General features: G+C 46.9%; 1 pseudogene; it reads right to left on the minus strand.

Moving 5' to 3' along the window:
- Positions 1-1,281: 1,281 nt before the first annotated feature.
- LOC113450903 (uncharacterized) lies at positions 1,282-5,347 on the minus strand (annotated as a pseudogene).
- Between the last annotated feature and the right edge of the window lie 254 nt (positions 5,348-5,601).

A 5,601-nucleotide genomic window follows, 5' to 3' on the forward strand; every position in this document is an offset into this window, starting at 1 on the left:
TTCTTTTTTTTCTTGATATTATCTTTATAAAACATTATCAAGATAGATTTGGTATGATCTTATGATTTATTGCAAAATAAACTAAGTAAACTATAGTTATCTCGTTAAAATATGAATTAACAAAATTATAGATAAATGATTTTTTTAGTGATGATATTAGGTTATACAATTATTGATTGATAATATGAGCTATTATGTAATATAATTATATTAGTGACTAGGAAATGGATGCACAAAAAAAAAGTGGTAAACCAATCGATGCACTGTTTGTAAATTTATGAAGAAGGATGATATTTTTATGTTTTATGTGGTATATCTATGTTGTTTTGTTGTTAAAATAAAAAAAAAATTTTAAAAATGCTGCACTCTCTGTCCTCCTCCTACACCTCCTCCTCCTCCTGCTGTCTCTTGCAAACCCCATTACCTTCTGGTACTAATGCTGTTCCCTAGTTGGGTCACTAAATGTCTGCAAGAAGACTGCCAAGCTCAGAGGGTACCAGGAACCCCACAGTCCCTCCTCTTCCTCCTCTCTGAAACCCTCACTCTCTTCTAGCACTAAGGATGTTACCTCGTTGGGTAATGAAATGTCTGCAAGAAAACTACCAAGCTCAGAGAGCAACAAGGACCCCACAGTGCTCCTCCTCCTCTTCCTGCTCCTCCTCCTTTGTCCTCAAGTTACCTTTGAAGGCCTCTCTGGGGAAATGGAGGGGGCATGGTGGCTCTGTGATTAAAGATGCTGAGCTTGTCAGCTGGAAAGCTGACATCCCAGGTTCGAGACCTGAGCACCATGAGATGGGATGAGCTCCCATTCCTTGCTCCAGCTCCTGCCCATCTAACAGTTAAAAATCATGCAAAGGCAAGTAGATAAATAGGTACCATGTAGGTGGGAAAATAACAGCACTCCATGCACCTTGGCCACATGCTGGCCACATGGCCACAGAAGCATCTTTGGATACTGCTGGCTCCCTCAGCTAAGAAACAGAGATAGAAAATGATAGGGAAAACCTTACAGAGGGACAGATGCAAGTGATCTCCTCGCTCCATTGACCAAGTTGAGTCACAGCAGCGCATCGGAATTGGTATGGAAGATTAAAGTGCACATCCTCTAAGGTGAATTGATACTTAGGAACATCTGTTACAAGGCTTTTCCAATTCTCTTCTCCTGCAATCCGATATTCTACCAGGTACCTGGAGACTGGGGACATCCCATAAGTCATCAGATCAATACTGGTCTGGAAACCTTTTGGTTGGACTGGCTCAACCTTAAGAGAGGGAGGTCTTCTAAGAGCAGCTTCCTTCTCCTGACGTGTTCTCGGTGCTTATTTTACAGAACATTTCAGAAGCAGCATTGTGTCTTCCTCTGTTTTCTTGGGGAGCAAAGAGAGCATAACGGTTGAACCTGAAGTGCAGAGGGGTTCCCAACTCATCCTGAGCACGTGGCAGGTCAGCCTCCTTGAGGCCCTCCAGGACAGGTGGGGTCTTCCCATCTGCAAAGGTGATCAGGAACTGGATGTTCTCATTCAGGTATCTTCCTAACATGGAGAGCATGGAATCAAAGATGCATTTCTGGGTGTGAGTTGTATGGGAAAGGAAGGCCTGGCCACAAAGCAGATGGCATCCACATGGTCAATGCCCCCTGGGGTGGAGAAAAAACTCCAGCAGCTGCTCCTCAAACAGTTTGTCTTGCTCAGCGTCTCTCGTGCCTCTAAATGCTGGAGTGTCAATGATTGTGAGAGAATAGGGAATTCGGAAACCCTTCTGATGGTTCACCATGTAGGCTGTGACTTCCGATGTCCTACTTTCAGCTTTGCTTCTCTGGGTGGTTTCATGAATGAGTTTGAATCTGAAATTATCTTCCCACTGGACACCCAGGATATAATTGATCATCCCGTTGATCAGAGTGGTTTTCCCACATCCTGTTCCTCCCATCACCAGGATCACTTTGTTGGGCACTTCCAGGTTCTCTTTTCCAAGCTGATACACAAGACAGGAGGTGGAGGCATCTGAGGAGACTTTCTCCAGATGAAGGGCAAACACTAATGGCTGTTTGTCCTCCACCAGGGAGCTTTCCTAAAGGAACTGTCAGGCTACATTTTCTGCATCTTCTTTCTCCAGTGATGTGGAAACCTGCACCTCCTTGCTGGGGTCACTCAGAGCTCCATTATCACACACAACCGACACCCGTATTCTGTATGGGGCTTCAGACCTTCAATGGGATAAAACTCTGTTTTTCTCCCAGTCCTTTTTTCAGTCCATTGGTCCTTCCCAGCTGCAGCCTCCTGGAGATCCACTGATCTGTTCTCCACCCTGTACTCCGTGACCACAACCCCTGAGGCAGTGGTGCTGGGACTCATCCAGGCAACAGAGATGGCAGACGATGCTGCTGTGACCCAGGGTTGCCAGATCGCAGCTTGGCTCTGCGGCCAAACTCAAGTCAAAATACAGCCAAATTCGGCCAAATTATTTTCTCTCACGGCCAAATTTTCTTATGCAATATAACATGAGGATATATTGTTTTTTTGTTTTTTTAACTGTTTTTAAATAATCAAATCATAAAAATAGTCTTTATTCGACAACGTGACGTGACGTCATGGGAATTTCTGCATTTCTTTACTCACATCCAGGCTAGGCAGCGGCAGGGAGGCAGGGAGGACGTGGGGCCAAAAAGGAGGAGGAGGAAGAGGAGGCGCCATGTTCTTTTGCAAGGCAGCACGGTCTCTGTCAAGACTGCGGCACTGAGGCCGGGAAGGCTCCCCGCACGCGCGCGATCAGGAAGCCTACTAACACCCCACCTTCCTTCCCCTCTCTTTCCCTTTGGTAAGCCAGGCCTGAGGCGACGGCTAGGCTGGAGCCAAACAGCAGTTGCAAAGCCGGCCCTACAACACAGGCTCTGCCGCAAGCAACACGAGCAGATGAACTGACCGGGGTGGGTGGGTGGGTGGATGGAGGAGACATGATTTTTTTCACGGCCAAACAGATTTCTATACGGCCAGATTTCTCGAATTTGGCTGGAAAAATGGCCAGATGGCAACCCTGCTGTGACCTTTGTTAATTTCTCGGGAGGGCTGGTGGGAAGGGTCTTTATGGGTGGGCTCAGGTCACTGGATTTACTAAATCCAAGTTTGCAATAAGCAGAATACTGGAACTGGTACTCTGTGTTTGGGAGAAGATCCTTCAGCAGGAACATCTCCCTGGTGTCCTCTGTCCTCACAGTCTTCCATTTTTCTCCCCTGCAACCTTGTACTCTACCAGATAGTTGGAGATGGTAGCCCTCCCATGTTCAGCTGGCTGAAACTTCAGTTGAATGCTGTCGTGTCTCAGTTCAGTTATGAGGAAAGGGAGAGGTTTTGAGGGCAGCTCAAAGGTCTTGCTGACCAGTTCCCCATCTTCATAAAGATAAGTGGAGGCTCCTGGGTTGTCCACATCTGGGATTGAGGCCACCACAAAGCAGATTGGATTGGATTGATTGATACTGAAAAAGTCTTTCAATGACTTGGCAGCTTGGCGAGCATTGCGAGTCCTCTCCTTGTCCTCAAACCAGACCATGGCTTTCTTCACCCCAGGACTGGACCTTGTTGACTTCGCTGATCCTGGCAAGAATTGCTCCTGAAGCCAGTCCTGTAAGCTCAACAGAAATGGCTCCTCTTCATGTAAAGAAGTGAATACAAAGGAGACCATGTATAAATACCAGGGGTCCAGAACTTTGAATCTGCTTTGAATCTGGATTTCATTGAGTTCCTCCAAGAGCATCAAAGATCAATGTTAGGCTGATCTCATGGACCATCTTAGCTGCTCTGGTGTCCAGCTTGGTCAGTGGGTAGAACCAGATCCTCACAGGCACAGCCTTCTCACGTTCCCCTAACAATTTTGGTAGAGTTTCATAAACTTTAATCACATCTTGGAAAGTCACTGGATTTTTCTCCAAAGAAAAGTCTCCATGGAACTTGCATCTAAACTTCAGAGCATTCTCTTTCTCCTCCTCAGTCAGTTGGACCTCTGCTTCTCCTTCGATAGATATTTCCTTCATGAGTGTAGCGTGGAGTTTTCCTTCTATATTTTTCACCATCTCTGTTGAGGAGACTTCTCAGTCAAAGACAAAGAAAGCCTGGGCCCCGTAGAGAATGGCAGTGACCACGTGGGTGGCTGTGCCATGCTTAAAGACGGCTGCGTAAGAGACGTTCTGGATTCCTAGATGGCTCATTGTCAATTGTTCATACCTGGTGGTGGCTTTGTACTGAATGGTGACTCTGGCCTGTTGCTTGGACTTCTTGGTGTCATGAAGATACTCTGCTGACCCTCCCACTTAAACCAGCCCTCCCAGGAAGCTGGCCTTGAGGGAGCCTGAGATGTTCAGAACAGAGGTCTTGTCATCAACAGTGTCAGATGCTATGATTTCAGTAGCTGTCTTGGGCTGAGGCTTGATGGTCAGGTCCTTCTGAAGAGAGCTGTAATCCCAAAGGGTGACTCCTGCATGGAACAGAAGAAAACATGGTCATAAATTGAACACAATCTTCCAAAATACCTGCAGCTGGACAGAGGAGCTCCAGAGACGTGGGACAAAGGAGACATCATTTCCTCTAGAGGGCTCCTTCATTTGTTCTATCCAGCCACCACCAGGGAAGCTTCCTGCCTGTTTTGCAAAATACCACAAACTCCAAAGGCTTTTGACTGAGTAGAGAGGAATGGGAATTGCTAGGCACCTCTGGATCTCAAGGGAGATTTCCCACTCCCTGGGGAAGCCACGTTTTTCATCACATGTTCTAATGCATCTTCTCTGTTGAGACACACCTGCACATTCCTCACTTTTCCACCCTCTGTGAGATCTGAACTCCTTTTTTGAACCATTTTCCAAACTCATCCTATGATTGGCAGTCAAGGATGCCCTGCTGTGTGCCCGGCCAAAGGGTGGATATGCATTCCCAGGCAGAAGTCCCTACTTGCCTAGCTGCTACTGTGTTTCCCTGAAAATAAGACCCACCCTGAAAATAAGCCCTAGCCTGATCTTTTGTGGGGTGGGCTTGATATAAATAAGTAAGACACCCTCTTAAAATAAGGCCTAGTGCTTATTTTAGGACCCAGAAGAAAATAAGACCGGGTCTTATTTTCGGGGAAACACAGTATTAGCAGACCATGGGCCCAAGAGTCCCATTCTGAAGTGTCCCTGGGCTGAGCCTGTGCATTGATGGCAGCCCCAGTCTTCTTCCCTCCAGAGTTTCCCACAGGAGATGCCCATCCGCCTCCTTCTCTTCCAGCTCCTACCCGGGATGAGGGTATCCTTGCAGCAGTCATACAACATGCCCAGCTGGAAGGGGCGGCCCAGGGATGGGGTCTCCTCGGCCTGGGCCATGCTTGGCTCCTGTGTGTTGCTGATACTTCTGGTTCCCTATAAGAGGGAAGAAACTTCTGGAGGACACCAGAACTGACCGATGACTCTCTGAAAGGATGCAGGATGTGGGCAAAAGCCACACTCCACCCAATGATGTCAGTTTGGTTTGTCAGGGAATTCCACAGCCTGTGTCCAAATGGAGTCAGAAAACTGTGACACAAAGTTTTCTATAAATGAATATATATTTACAATATACAGCAAACAAGATGGCCACG

This window comes from Pseudonaja textilis, unplaced genomic scaffold (genome assembly GCF_049901715.1).
Source record: "Pseudonaja textilis isolate UNSWEBS1 unplaced genomic scaffold, rPseTex1.2 PTEXSCF20, whole genome shotgun sequence".
Lineage (NCBI taxonomy): Eukaryota > Metazoa > Chordata > Lepidosauria > Squamata > Elapidae > Pseudonaja > Pseudonaja textilis.